The following is a 16,230-nucleotide window of genomic DNA, read 5'->3' on the forward strand; positions in this document are numbered from 1 at the left end:
TCTTCTTACTTTGTGTGTATGCTCAGTCGCTAAGTCATATCTGACTCTTTGTGACCCCAGGGACCGTAGACCACCAGGCTCCTCTGTCCATGGGATTCTCCAGGCAAGAATACTGGAGTGTGTTGCCATTCCCTGCTCCAGGAGATCTTCCCAACCCAGGGATCTAACCCATGTCTCCTGAGTCTCCCAAGTTCCTCTTACTATAAAATGAATTAAATTAGGCACCAAATGGATTCTTCCAGACCCCTTGGGCTCTTGCCTCTACATTTCCATATCATCAACTAAAACCAAGTTGGTTTATTTAATGGAAAACAGAGAAATAGAAACAATTTTTTGCCCTATGCTTAGCATCATATATCATCACACTACTACAAAACCGGAGGGCCTACTCATTTTCCCCTCATCTTCTTATGTGCGGTAGAAAGTACACAGAACGGCTGTGACAATATAAGGAGAATCATCACTAGCTGATGTCTATTGCATTGTTTCTTAACAAAAGCTGTCTTCCAACTAGACTGTGACTTTCATGAAAGACACCACATATTTTCAACTTGCAAATATTTTAAACAACTTCTTGTCTCTCAAATGTATCTTCAACCTATTGATGCAGTTTAACAAAATAGCACAAGGAGACAAAGAGAGGAGAGGAATAGTTAAGAGTCACTGAGCTCTGGGTACCATGCACTATTCTAGTGATTTACAAGTATTGACTCAATCCTCACAATAACTGTATGCGTTAAGTACTAATATGATCCCAATTTTTAAGGAGGAAATGGTGACTGCAGCCATGAAATTAAAAGACGCTTACTCCTTGGAAGAAAAGTTATGACCAACCTAGACAGCATATTAAAAAGCAAAGACATTACTTTGCCAGCAAAGGTCCATCTAGTCAAAGCTATGGTTTTTTCAGTAGTTATGTATAGATGTGAGAGTTGGACCATAAAAAAAGCTGAGCACCAAAGAATTGATGCTTTTGAACTGTGGTGTTGGAGAAGACTCTTGAGAGTCCCTTGGACTACAAGGAGATCCAACCAGTCCATCCTAAAGGAGATCAGTCCTGGGTGTTCATTGGAGGGACTGATGTTGAAGCTGAAACTCCAAGGCTTTGGCCACCTGATGCAAAGAACTGACTCATTTGAAAAGACCCTGATGCTGGGAAAGATTGAAGGTGGGAGGAGAAGCGGATGACAGAGGAGGAGATGGTTGGATGGCATCACTGACTCAATGGACATGAGTTTGAATAAACTCCAGAAGTTGGTGATGGACAGGGAGGCCTGGCATGCTGCAGTCCATGGGGTCACAGAGTCAGACACGACTGAGCGACTGAACTGAACTGAAAGGAAAGTAACTGAAAGTAACTGAAAGGAAAGGGGAGGAAGAATTCTAATCAAAGCAATAGAATTAACCCATGTGCTATAGTGCCTCCAAAAAACTTAGTGAGGGTCACACAGTCAGACACAGGGTCCACCCTCCATGTGGTGATCTACCCTCAAACTGTTCTGTGGACCACAGCTCAGCATCACAGGCACTACCAGAGAGCTTGTTAAAAACGCAGACCCTCGGATCCTACACCGAACCAACTAAATCATAACCTGAATAGAAACTAGGTTCCCAGATGATTCCTGGGCAATTAGGGCCCACGCCCATGGAATCCATGAAATCATTTCTAATCTAATCTCTGACATTTTCCCAAGGTCCATCAAGGTGGTCAAAAGAAGTAGAGGAAAGAAGTGGCCAAGACTTCCCCCTCTAGCTTCAAGGGCACAAGGCACTTCCAGGATGACTCTGGATAAAGAAGTTCAAATCAACACGCCTTGACTAAGCACAGTGTGAAAGGCACAGCAGAAAATATAAACACAAATCACTCAAGCTCCTTCCCTCAAAAGCATACATTCAGGGAGCAGGTGGAGATGCAACATAAATCCCATGTAATCACTTGATAAGCCAGAAGTCAGGAGATCTGGTTTCTAGCTCTGGCTGACATTTACCTTGCAAATTCCATCACCTCACCTTTCTCATTTATAAAATATGCCTGGAAATTCTTACTTGCCTCATAGTGTTATAGAAGTAATCAAAAGAGACAGTCTCTGTGAAAGGATTCTGAAAATTATCAATGTTATACAAACCAAAAAGGAGAGGGACCTAGGTAGGACTGTGTAAGAACTATGAGAATTCTGATCTACCCAATCAGGTCATCAGAAACTTTCTTTCCTGTGGGCCTGAAGGCCCACTGGAAGAAATGGAGATGTGCCTGTCATGCCTGCATTCATTCAAGGAGTATTTACTGGAAGTTTACTATGGGCTGCATTTTGTCCTACCTGCTGGGAACAGATCAGTACACAAAACAAAGTTCCTGCCCTCGTGACTAGATTCTCAAGAAGAAAAAGACAATAAATAAATAAACACATAATGAAGGCCACCTGATGCAAAGAACTGACTCATTTGAAAAGACCCTGATCCTGGGAAAGATTGAAGGCAGGGAGAGAAGGGAACGACAGAGGATGAGATGGTTGGATGGCATCACCGACTCAATGGACATGGGTCTGAGTAAACTCCGGGAACTGGTGATGGACAGGGAGGCCTGGTGTGCTGCAGTCCATGGGGTCACAAAGAGTCAGACATGACTGAGTGACTGAACTGACTGAAAGAATAAAGGCCAGGTGGAGGTAAGTGCGATGAAGAAAAGTAATGCAATGTAATAAGCAAGAGAGTGATGGAGGTGGGGGGAGATAGCTGTAATAAAATGATCATCATAAAAGTATTTCTGATGAGTGAAATCCAGAGACTGATGAAAGGAATCTTTGAAAAGAGCATCACAAGGAGGGAAAAAGCAAGTGCAAAGGCCCTGAAGTAGGCATGTGCTAAGTTGATGAATGAGTGAATGAATGGGACTACAGAACCAATACCTGGCCCCTACAATATCAGGAATAACAAGCAGAGAGAAGAAATGAAAGCCAGAAAATAGATATAAAAGAACATCACCAAAGATTCATACTGATACTAAGATGTGTTTTCCTAATAGGTGTCAGTGTCTACTGATTCACTAGAAGGCTTTGGGTACCACATCGGATACAAGGCTTCCCTGGTGGTTCCGTGGTTAAGAATCTGCCTGCCAGTGCAGGAGACACAGGTTCAATACCTGTTCCAGGAAGATCTCACATGCTGAGGAGCAACTAAGCCCGTGCATGACAATCAATGAGACTGTGCTCTCAAGCCCAGGAACTGCAAAACTACTGAAGCCTGCACGCCCTATAGCCTATGAGGCCACTGCAATGAGAAGCCCATGAGCTACAATGAACAGTAGCCCCACACTCTCTGCAACTAGAGAAAAGCCTGCACAGCAATGAAGACCCAGCAGAGCCAAAAATAAATAAATTAAATTATTTTTTAAACAAACAATATTGGATATCATCTAAATTCTTTTAAGCATCTCAGAAGAGAGGATATCAAGGGATCAAGGGTATATATTAATAATCACTTCCTATTGTTGTAGATTATGACTTCATAGTTCACTTCTTTTTATTGATAAATGGTATTCTATTACATAGTTGTTCCACCATTTGTTTATCCATTCATCTAACAAAGGGTATCTTAGTTGTTTTCACTTTTGGCAATTATGAATAAAGTTGCTATAAACATTCATAAATAGGTCTTTGTGTGCACATAAACAATTTTCAAATCAGTTGAGTAAATAACAAGGAGAGCAATTGCTAGATTTTACAGTAAGACCATTTTAAACCTTGAAAAAAACTGCCAAATTATCCTGCAAAGTAGTTATATCATTTTTCATTCCTAACAGTAATGAATGAGTTCCTATTGCTCTGTATCTTCATTAGCAATTGGTGTCATTTGACAATCTAACAAATATGCATATAATCAAGGGCAAGTGTTAGATTAGATTACACCTATTTCAATTATGGATTGCTATGGTAAACAGTTTTTCTTAAATTTCAAATTCCAATTGTCCAGTACAGTAAATAGGAAAGAAACAAACCTTTGTATATTAAACTTATATCATGCAACCTTGGTAAACTCACTTCGTAGCTTCAGGAGTTTGTTGTTTTGGAGGGATTTTCTCCATAAACAGTCACGTCTTCTACACAAAGAGACAGTTTTATACCTTTCTTCTTGTATTAATTTCTTGCGATTGCTATAACAAATTATAACTAACTAGGTAGCTCAAAGCAACAGAAGTTTATTCTCACTGTTTTGGAGGCCATAAATCCAAAATCAAGAAGTCAGCAGGGCTGTCTTTCCTGTGGAGGATCTCAAGAGACACATCTTCCTTGTCTCTTTGACTTCTTATAGCTTCCAGCATTCCTTGCCTGCATCACTCCAAGCTCTGTCTCCATCTGCACATTACCTTCCCTTCTGTATGTGAGCTTAATATTCCTTTGCCTCTCTTTTACAAGGGCATGTGTGTGCATGAGTGCTCAGTCGTGTCTGGCTCTCTGCAACCCTGTGGTCCATAGGCCACCAGGCTCTTCTGTCTGTGGAATTTTCCAGGCAAGAATACTGGAGTAGGTTGCCATTTTCTATTACAGGGGATCTTCCAAACCCAGAGCTTATAGGATGACATTTTGAGCCCACTTGGATAAGACAGAATAGTAATGTCATTTCAAAATCCTTAAATACATCTGCAAAGGCTCTCCCCACCAAAAAAGGTAATGTTCACAGGTTCTGGGGATGAGGATGTAAATCTATTTTGGGAGCCATTATCAGCCTACCACACTTACCAGTCTTTATACACTGATTTTCCTTTTCTTGTCTTACTGCACCAGCTAGGACTTACAGTAAAATGTTGAGTAGGAGAGCTGAGAAAGAACATTCATCCCTTTTCTTAGAAGGGTCTTAGGGAAAAAGCATCCAGTTTCTCAGAATATTAGCTGAAGTTTGTTTGTAGATATGTTTTATCAAGCTGAGGGGGTTCCTCTCTATTCCTAGTTTGCTGAGAGATTTTATTAGGATTAGATGTTGGAATATATCAAATGCTTTAATTGTACCAATTGATATTAGCATACAATTTTTTTTTCTTTTTTAGCTTATTGATATGATAGATTACATTACATTGAATCAGTCTTGCCCACCTGGAGTAAATCCCAGTTGGCTGTGGTATATTATTCTTTTTATATATTGGACTCATTTTTGCTACTATGTTCTGGATGACTTTCACATCTATGTTCTATTAATATTCATCTATTGCTTTTCTTTCTTATAACTGATATTTGGGTAATGATAGTCTCACAGAGTGAGTGCTCTCTCTTCTACTTTCTAGAAGAGGTTGTGGAGAACAGGTACTATTTTCTTAAATGTTTTGTACAAGTCATTAGTTAAACCATCAAGAGCCAGTGCTTTCTTTTTTGGAATATTTTAAATATTTTTCTTTAATAATTTGCTTAATATTTATTCAACAGTTTATGAAAGTATCAAATATAATATTATTAGATAAATTATCAAATGTTATATTATTAAAGAAGCAAATTTTTATCTTATAAGACTATCATTAAAATATTTTATAAAATAAAATTAAAGTAACATCACTAATAGGCATAGGCTTATTCAGACTATTTCTCTCAGTGTGAGTTTTGGTTGTTTCTATCTTTCAAGAAACTGATCTAAAAGCCATCTGTGTTATCAAACTGTGGGCAAAGAGCTGCTCATACCATTCTTTAATTATTTTTTTAATGATGATAGGAATAGTAATGATCTCTCATTTCTGATATTAGCATTTTCTTTTTGATCCCTGGTTATTCTAACTAGAGTTTTACCAATTTGATTGATCTTTTCAAAGTACCAGCTTTTGGGGTTTTCAAATTTTCTATATTGTTTTTGTTTACAATTTCATTTCTGTTCTAAATTTTACTTCTTTTGTTCTGCTTGCCTTAGACTTAAATTGCTGTTCTTTCTCTTTCTATGTCCTAAGGTAGAAGCTGAGATTATTGAGTTTTGATCATTTTTCTAACATATGCAGTTAAAAATTTCCTTCTAAGCTCTGCTTTTGCACCACTTTACAAATTTTGATGAGTTATACTTTAACTTTCATTTAATTAAAAAGAAATTTCAAAAACTTCTCTTTTTTTTTTTTTTTTTAACATTTATCTTTTTAATTCTTGAATCAGTGAGGACAATATCTTGCTGTTTATGGTACAAAACAGCCCTGTCCTAGATATACAAGGGTATACACAAGTCTGTAACATCATTAGCTGCAGTAAAATTACTAGACAGCACAGCAAAGGAGGGTTAACTAAAGATACATTTTAATAAGAAAATGCTTTGAAATAACATGAAGTCAATGGACGTTTGACTGTACAGGTTATTCTGTCAAAATATAAATGTATGTCAGCTTACGTGTGTGAATTACACAGTCAGTTTCAACACAGCCACATGCCTAGGATTGTGTGAAACAACTCATAAGCCATTCTCTAAGGGGTGTTGTGGAAACTTCCAAAAGTACCCCTGATATTTGGTCAGAGCTAAGAGATAAACTTTAAGGCAATCTTCCAAGTGAATGTAAACTTTTCTAAAGTGGCCTTTCCAGTAAAGGATTACTGTCATGAATACTCTGTACTTTAGAGTGCCGTTGGATATTTTTAGTAGCACGTCATCACACTAATTGTCACTTTTTAAAAATCAGCTTTAAAATCCTGCAATTGTAATTAAAAAAAAATGGGGTGCTTTTATTCTGTAGACTTCGGGCAGGCACTTTCTGTTGATTTTACTGTAAATCCTATTTTCTTCTAATAATTGTCTTGAACCAAGTATTATTTAGAAGTACGTTGTTTAATTTTCAACTATTTGGGAAATTTTCAGCTGTCTTTCTGCTATTGATTTCTAGTTTAGTTTCACTGTAGTCCAAGAACATACTTTCTATTGTTTATTCTTTTAAATTCATTTAAGTGTGCTTTGAGAACCAGGATGTATCCTTTCTTGGTGAATGCTCCATGTGAACTTGAAAATATGTATTCTGCTGCTATTGGATAGAGTTTTCCATAAATGTCAACTTGATTAATAAGGCTGCTCAGGTCAATTACATCCTAGCTGATACTTCTGCTTTCTTGAGCTATCCACTACTGAAAGACAGGTCATGAAGTACAGTTATAATAGTAGATTTGTCTATTTCTCTTTTCAGTTCTACCAGATTTTGCCTCAGATTTTGATGCTCTGTTGTTAGATGTATATATGTTTAGGATTGTTCAGGATGTCTTCTTTGAGAAGTGACCTCTTTATGCAATGTCCTTACTTATCGCTAAAAATGTTCATTTTTCTGAAGCCTTTGTCTGAAATTAATACCCCTACTTTCGCTTTATCTGAGGTTAGCATGGAATATGTTCCTCCAACTTTTTTGTTTGAACCTTCAAAGTCTTTATATTTAAAGTGGATACCTTACTAACAACATACAATAGGATCTTATTTTTATAATTAATTATAACTTTTCTATGTGTTGTATTTTTATTGTTACACTTTTTTCTACCTTCTCTGGCTTTAACTGAACATTTTATATGATTCGATTTTATCTCCTCTCAGCATATCAATTATACTTCTTTTGTATATTTTTTAGTGGTTGCTCTATAGCTTTCAGTATACATTTTTAAGTAATCTAAATCTACCTCCAGATAACATTATATATTGCTATACAAGTACTGCAATTATTTTTCAACCAAGTATTCCTAATTTTTCCCTCCTATCCCCTATAATACCACTGCAGTTCATTTTCATTTATGCCTATAGTACAACCTAGACAGCATATTAAAAAATAGAGACATTACTTTGCCAACAAAAGTTCATCTGGTCAAGGCTATGGTTTTTCCAGTAGTCACGTATGGATGTGAGAGTTGAACTATAAAGAAAGCTGAGCATCAAAGAATTGATGCTTTTGATCTGTGGTGTTGGAGAAGACTCTTGAGAGTCCCTTGAACTGCAAGGAGATCCAACCAGTCCATCCTAAAGGAGATCGATCCTGGGTGTTCATTGGAAGGACTGATGTTGAAGCTCAAACTCTAATACTTTGGCCACCTGATGTGAAGAGCTGACTCATTTGAAAAGACCCTGATGCTGGGAAAGATTGAAGGTGGGAGGAGAAGGGGACGATAGAGGAGGAGATGGTTGGATGGCATCACTGACTCAATGGACTTGAGTTTGAGTAAACTCCTGGAGTTGGTGATAGACAGGGAGACCTGGCATGCTGCAGTCCATGGGGTCGCAAAGAGTCGGACACGACTGAGCAACTGAACTGAACTGAATCATATAATCATCCAATATACTATCACTGCTACTACTTTAAACAGTTATCTTTTAGATCAACTGAGAAAGAAAATAATTTATTTTCGTTCTTCACTTATTCTTTCTTTTTCAATGTAAATCAGGGTTTCTGACTTACATAATTTCCTACTCCCAGAATAATATTTTTAACATTTCTTACAGGGAAGATCTGCTGGCAATGATTTCCCCCAGTTTTTAATATGTCTAAGCCCTTTGCTTTTTAAGGATAATTTCACTGAATATAAAGTTTTAGACTGGTAGAGTTTTTTGCCTTCAATACTTTACTTCATTTTATTTTGACATGGTTTTCAATGGAAGTCCATTGAAATGGTTTCCTTTTTCTTTTCTCTGGCTTTTTATTAAATTTTCTATATGTCTTTGGTTTTCTTCAGTGTGAATATTATATACATATGTATCTATGCAAAAGGAAATGGCAACCCATTCCAGTACTCTTGCCTGGAAAATCCCATGGACAGAGGAGCCTGGTGGGATACAGTTCATGGGGTTGCAAAGAGTCAGATACAACTGAGCAACTGAGCATGCATATCTAAGTATAGTGTTTTTTGTTTGCTCGTTTCTGATATTTATTCTGCTGAGTGAGATTCCTAGATTTATAGTTCGGTATCTATCATTAATTTTGGAAAATTCTTGGCCACTATTACTTCAAATATGTTGTCTGCTCAATTTTCTCTTTCTTTTTCAACTATTCCAGTTACATGTGCCACACCTTTTGAAATTGCCCCACAGTTTTTGGATGTTATTATTATTATTTTTTAACCTGTTCTTCTCTTTGCATTTCAGTTTAGGAGGTTTATTTTGACCTATCTTCATAGTCACTGACCCTTTCCACAGTTCTATCCGGTCTACTGACAAGGCATTCTTCATTTTTGTTTCAGTGTTTTTGATTTCGAGTTTTTCTTTTGAGTATTTATTAGGGTTTCTATTCTCTGTTTACATTACCTATCATTCCTTCCTGTTGTCTGCTTTCCCCATTAAGATCATTAATGTATCGGTCTCAGTTACTTTAAATTTCTCTTTCTGATAATTCTAACATGTCTGCCATATCTAATTCTGGTTTAATGTTTGTTTGTCTCTACAGACTGTGTTTTTTCTTGCCTTTAAGTATCTCTTGTAATCTTCTGTTGAATGCCAGATGTGACATCAGGCAATAAGAACAGGGAATGGGGAGGACTTCAGTGCAAGATTTTATGTTAATCTGGCTAAGAGTCAGGCTGTGTTTACTGTTTGCTGTAGCCACAGGTATCAGAGTTTTTGAATCCTATAATGTCCTTGTTTTTGTCTCTCATGTTTACTTCAGTCTTCCTAAATCTTCCTCTTTAGAGACAGTATATGTCTTTTAGCTCTGTCAGCTGTAATCCACTGGATTACTGAAGCCCTATTACTGTAATGATAATGCATGGGAGAGAGGAAGTATTTTATAATCTTATTATTAAATTTCAGTCTTTAAGTGGGTTTTTGTCCTTGGGCTGTAACCTTCACAAGTGTGTCTTGGCTTTTCTCCCTGACTTTGATGATTTAGGAAGACTAGAGTGAAATCCCCTCTCCAGTAGGATGAGGCTCTAATAAAACCTTTTGCCTTGGAAAGTGGACCTTTGTTAAGAAGAATGATCTGGGACATATTTCACAATGATTATCTTCCTCTTTACCTATCAGGGCCAAGAGAAGATCTTTCTTGGCTCTTCACTGTGAGAATCTGGGGTTTTGGAGAGAAAACCCACAAAAATGTAGGGGCCACATGCAGCCTCCAACACTTTGCCAAAATTACCATTTACATGTTCCTACCAGTTTGACTCTCACAGATGGGCAGATCTCTGCTATGACTCTCAGAATCTGCCTATCTCTAAAGATTTCAAGGTGGAAGTTTGCCCTGTGACTTAAATTCTTTAATGTCTGAGAAAAGTCATTTATTTTCTGAGAAAAGTCATTGATTTTCAGTTTATTTGGATTTTTCTTACTCCAAGTACAGTTATGAAAGCATCTAAGATCTTCACATGCCAAAGTTGACACAGAAGTTCTGAAATTTTAAGGCAAGCCTTTATTGTCTGGGAAGTCACAGATGGAAGAAGATACAATTACATACAGTATTTGCGTGTTTTGGATATAAGATTACAGTCAACAAGAATTGGAAAGGTTCAGATTCACTTTAGCAAAAATAAGAGAAGGTTTCATGGAATGGGTGAAATTTGGGACAGACCTTGAAGGAGAGAGAAAATGTGAAGATGAGAGAGCAGATGGAAGAAAAATACCATTAGAAGAAATACCAAAAGCACAGAAATTTCAAGACATATGCCAACAGTAATAAATGGATCCAACTAAAGAATCTCTGGGAGGGACAGGGAGCACAGAAGTCCAGAATGGTGATATTTGGGACATGTGTGTCAATGTGGGTTCTAAAATCTGACTGTAACAATCCCAAGGAAATAGGAGGTCTGATCATCTGAAATCAATGTCTAAGATGCTAAATATGGTGCTTGGATAGGCTGAGAAGGACAACCGAAAACCAGAGACTACATAAGAGATTCATAGAGCAGGTGGGTGGAGGCACCATTGGCTACTTCCTTAAATCCAGGAACATGACCTAGCTTTAATTACACAAAACACCCTAGAAAGTACCTTTGTATTTTACAACTGTCAAAAGAACAATGGATTTTCCAGTGGGAGTGAGCAGGCACACACTTTGTTTTACTTATTTTAATATTGCTTCCTTTGCCCCTCTGCTAAGCCAAAATTACCTTAGAGAAATAAATGCTAGATTTGGAATTACTGACACCACAGAGCACCGGAGGTTCTCCTCAGAGCTCATGTAGATCCAACATTAACCAAGTTCACCTTTGCTCAGCTTAGGGGGAAAAACCTTATAAGAAAATATCTCACAATTAAAATAGCTATCCATATAAATATTCTTTCATCAGTGCCCATAATTTCAGTGAAATAACTAAACTAGGAGATGAAAGGCCTGAAGGGTCAAAAGGGACACATTAAATAAGACAAGTATTCAAATGTGCTTGGTTGAAATTAAAATTAATAATAAATTTATAGTATGATATTAAATTATATTTTTTTAAATTTTCCTAATTTGAAATCTCTAGCACAAGAGTTTTTTCGTGGTCTAAAGCAACTCAAAGCTTTTCTAAGGCCTATAATTACAAGTCTCCATGGTACAGTTTCATTAAAAACTTTCATTAAACAACAGCTGCCCTTGTATATGGTCTTCTAATCAATTTGGTCAAACAGAATGACTTCTAATCAGCTGTTGATAAAAATAGAAGATGAAATTTTAATTCTAATAGATTAACCACAAACTCAAGACAGTCTTCAAAATCCATCTAACTCTATTCCCCAGTGGATTTAATGACTATTCAGCAACTCATTACTAAATAGAACAAGATGAACATTTTCCAGTTCATTAAAGAAATGTACTATGTATTTTTGCATTGTCCTCATGATTCGTTACAGGGAGTCTTAATTACAAGATAATGGATAATGGTTATTAAATGCAGACTGCAGTAATGAAGCTCTATTCATTTGCGAACCTCAGAGACTGCAAAGAGAGGAAAATAAAATTACTAGCTTCAAAAGATTAACGGATCAAATTATTATTCAATTTTGAAAATCTCATTCAGACTTCATAGAAACAAGAAGAGATTAAAAACTAGTATTAAGACCAAAGTAGTACATTTAAAAAAATAATATCTTAAGGCTATTACTGCATAATAAGCTTCAGATGTGATTATTAGAAAAACATATAGCTAACAATGGGGAAACATACATTTTTATTTTCTGAACAAATCTTTTTTTATGAGATAGGAAGTTACTGGTAGTATCTTAAAGGGAGTCTTGGTGAACATGGAAGATATATGCTACTAGACTACAAAAGAACAGCACAATGGAAGGTATGATTAACATTTTATACCTCACTAATGAAAAATAGGATTTAAAATCAACTGCTGCTTGAGAAAGCTTGTCATTAAGTGGAATTCATGCCAACCCTATAATAAGAGCTTCTGGGCACATTATTCATTAGCATCATGTTTTCTACCGCTCTGTAAGAAATCACCGATTAAAGTTAGCAAGAGAGTTTTGTATGGTAATTATGACACTAATTTATACTGGAAATCTGCAATGGGACACTAAAAAAAAAACAAAACAAATATACTGTACAAAAATATGAAGTCCCCAATTAAAACCATATTCTTAGATATTATATTCTTCCACTCAACATAGGCTTGAAAATAATTTGGGGTGAGACATAAAGTGAAAGCCAGTCAGTCACATCTGACTCTTTGTGATCCCATGTACTGTACAGTCCATGGAATTCTCCAGGCCAGAATACTGGAATGGGCAGCCGTTTCCTTCTCCAGGGAATCTTCCCAACCCAGGGATCAAACCCAGGTCTCCCACATTGCAGGCGGATTCTTTACCAGCCAAGCCACCAGGGACACCTGAGACATAAAAGATTCAGTATATGGTTGAAGAACTGGCCAGAGGATGGTTGGAAGCAGATGGCCCTTATGGAGGTATCAACATGGCACTCATACTCAGTCTGGAGACAGTTCAGTCCAGTTCAGTCACTCAGCCATGTCCAACTCTTTGCAACCCCAAGAATCGCGGCATGTCAGGCATCCCTGTCCATCACCAACTCCAGGAGATTACTCAAACTCATGTCCATCGAGTCAGTGATGCCATCCAGCCACCCACCACAAAAGCATTTTTATGGGATCCAGGGATATTGGTTAATCTTATGAAAAGTGGGGGAAAAGTTTGCCAAAAGGAAGAGAAAAGAGCCAGATGAAAAAAATAGAAACACTAGCTCTCTCGGTTCTTTCCTTCAATTTCAAGAGTGAGCTCTGGAAATACTGGGTTGGCTAATATTCAGGTTTTCCCATAACATCTTATGGGATCTCAAAGAGTAGTTATAAGATGTTTTGTAAAAACCCAAATGAACTTTTTGGTCAACTCAATCTTTCTCATTTGGTCCAATCCATCATGTGAAAAAAGCAACAGGGCAATGCAATTAAGCAGTAAGGCATGTTGGAGCAGAATGGCAACCAGAAAGCAATCACAACCTCAGAGTTAGAAAATATCTCAAATACCCCAAGGGGAAGATTAGTTCATGATAACCACGTTCCTTGCAGTTGCCTTCCCCCCAACAAAAATTAAAATGTGGCCATTTAAAATAATGCAGAACAGTATGATTCAAATGAAATGCAAGGTAGAAACTCTGACTATATAATCCTTGATCATTGACAGTAATGTCCCTGGGAGAATATTCTATACCATTATGCCAACCATACAAAGATATGTGTTAGAATGGCGTGACACATATAAGAGTCCTCGAGTTATGTCTAATATGCAGGAAGTTTCCTTTCATTTCTAAAACTTAGATTCCTTGGAATGAGTTTTAGAACTGGAATAACACTACAGATGAGTTACCAATTGATGCAAATAACATCTATTTTATAGTGGATCTAAACTGTGTAATTTTTCAAATGACTTTAAAGAGTTTAGTTTAGTTTTGCTTTTCCAATTTGATAAAAGGATTATTTAACTCAAATGTTTACAAGGTCATATCGCCAGCATTTGGGGCCACGATAGGCCATGGGATACAGCTGAATGCCTTCTAAACTGAGCTCTAAACCTCCTCCAATTTTTACTATTGTATTAATTATTAATGCTCCTGAGGATGTATCCACATACAGTCAACAGTTCAGAAATGGGCTCCTTCAGGTCATGCTCTCATAGTTTCCACCTCTTTGCTTCCTTCTCTGTTTTCTGAGTAAAGTTGCCAAGGAAGGAAAGTGAGGGGGAAGTGAGCCCTAGATTTGTCACTAAAACAAAAGGTTCTGAAATTAGACCACTGGGAGTGGCTGCGCAACTTTGTGAATATACTAAACATCCCCTGAACTGCCCCTCTCAAAGTGACTTTCACCTTATAGGAATTACATTTCAATTTAAAACAAAAAGAAAAAGAAAAAAGGAAAGTCTGTTCATGAGGGAGAAAGCAGGAGAGAAAGGAAAACTAGTACAACTAACTCTAGCTAAAATTATTAATCAGTTGACAAACTAAGTGCATATGATCATCTGTACCCTCAACCCTTTCCTGAACTCACGTCTTAAGGCTACTCCCAGGAGTCTCTCCAAGGGGTTTTGCATCAGCTCCCAAGTGTGATATCCATAACCCAGGTTTCCTCTCTCATCTTTCTTAATGATTATAACATAACATTTAGTGATCATTGGTCTCAACTGTGGTTGTTTACTGATAATGCTTCACTCTATAGATGAGCTTGGTGGTTAAGATGGTAAAGAATCTGTCTGCAATGCAGGAGACCCAGGTTCGACCCCTGGGCCGGGAAGATACCCCAGAGGAGAGAATGGCTATCCACTCTAGTATTCTTGCATGGAGAATTCCATGGACCGAGCAGCCTGGTGGGCTAGAGTCCAAGGAGTCGGACATGACTCAGCAACTAACACACAGCACGACCAAATGAACAACATCCATATTCAAGCATTAAACGACCTACAGCATTATGTTTGAAGGAAAATACTTCAATACGCTTATCATTATCATTTCTTTAAAAATTCTTTTAAGAATGATACTCAAACTGAGAATTTCATGCAGGCCAAAGAGGGAATTTTTATAAAAAGACCTTTTAGGACCAGCTCAATGATGTGCCCTGGGGTCACTGACTACCCAGTGCATAGACTAGTACTGCTCTGCCAAAGATGGTGGTCACTCAACCGTGTGGCTACTAAGCACTGGAAAAGTGGTTAGGTCTAAACTGGGATGTGCCACAAATATAAAATACACATGGTGTTTTGAAGGCAACACAAAACACAGACTGTAAAATATCTCGGTAAAAATTTTCATACTGATTATATGCTGAAATGAAATATTATGGATTTATTGGGTTAAATAATATATATTTTCATAATTACTTTCACCTGTTTCATTTTACTTTATTACTATGGCTATTAATTTCTTTTTAATTATTTATCTCAATTAGAGAGCACTCCCGCCTAGGGCTTCAATGAGACATCAAAATCTGTAATCACCTTATATAGGCTCCTATTTGATATCCTTTTAAACTAACAACCTTTAAATGTTGCTTTAAATTCATTTAGCTAAAAAGGCTTAATCCTGACTAAAGTAGAATAAGAAGATCCTTGGCAATAGCACTTAACTATATTCTCTCTTGTCCAAAAAATTTGACTCTGCAACTCCTGATTTGAATACCGCACTCGGCCAAACAAAAGCTCTGTAATGAACTGGACACACCCTCCTTAGAAAGCAGAGAAGATCTGTCTGGAGAACAAAAGAGCATGTCCCTAAAATGTCATAGGCCCAATCCCAATCATGAATTACAGAGAAATCCTAGTAAATACAATTTTTTCTTTCTGGAATGTTCTCAGTGATTCAGTGCCATTTATGGATTGGCACCTTACGGAACTAGCCAGCTGAGTAGTCCCTTAATCTTATTTAGAACTGGCCTTGCTTTTGGTTTTCAAACATATAAGAGGAACTCTAAAATTACACTTGCAAACTGATGACAATGTATAACATGCTTCCAGCTCTATGGTCACTCCAACCACTCTATCCCAACCTTATCCCAATCCCATCCAACTAGTATTTACTGAGCACTTACTATGCTCAGTCAGTAAAGAATCCACTTGTAACGCAGGAGACCGCCTGCAATGCAGGAGACGCAGGTTCGATCCCTGGGTCAGGAAAATCCTCTAGAGAAGGAAATGGCAACCCACTCCAGTATTTTTGCCTGGGAAACCCCATGGATAGAGGAGCCTGGTGGTCTACAGCTTATGGGGTCACAAAGAGTCAGTCAAACACGACTTGGCAACTAAGAAGGAAAAAAAAAATACTATGTGTTAGTACTCTTGTAGAAGGGGGGACACGGGGCTTCCCTGGTGGTCCAGCAGGAAAGAATCTGCCATGGA

At 37.4% G+C, this 16,230-nt stretch overlaps 1 protein-coding gene across 1 annotated transcript in view; it reads right to left on the reverse strand.

Annotated features, from left to right (window-relative positions):
• The window catches only part of DERA (deoxyribose-phosphate aldolase), a 111,687-nt gene that overhangs the window by 7,968 nt on the left and 87,489 nt on the right, over positions 1–16,230 (reverse strand). The window lies entirely within an intron of this gene.

The sequence above is a fragment of the Muntiacus reevesi genome, chromosome 1 (genome assembly GCF_963930625.1).
Source record: "Muntiacus reevesi chromosome 1, mMunRee1.1, whole genome shotgun sequence".
Lineage (NCBI taxonomy): Eukaryota > Metazoa > Chordata > Mammalia > Artiodactyla > Cervidae > Muntiacus > Muntiacus reevesi.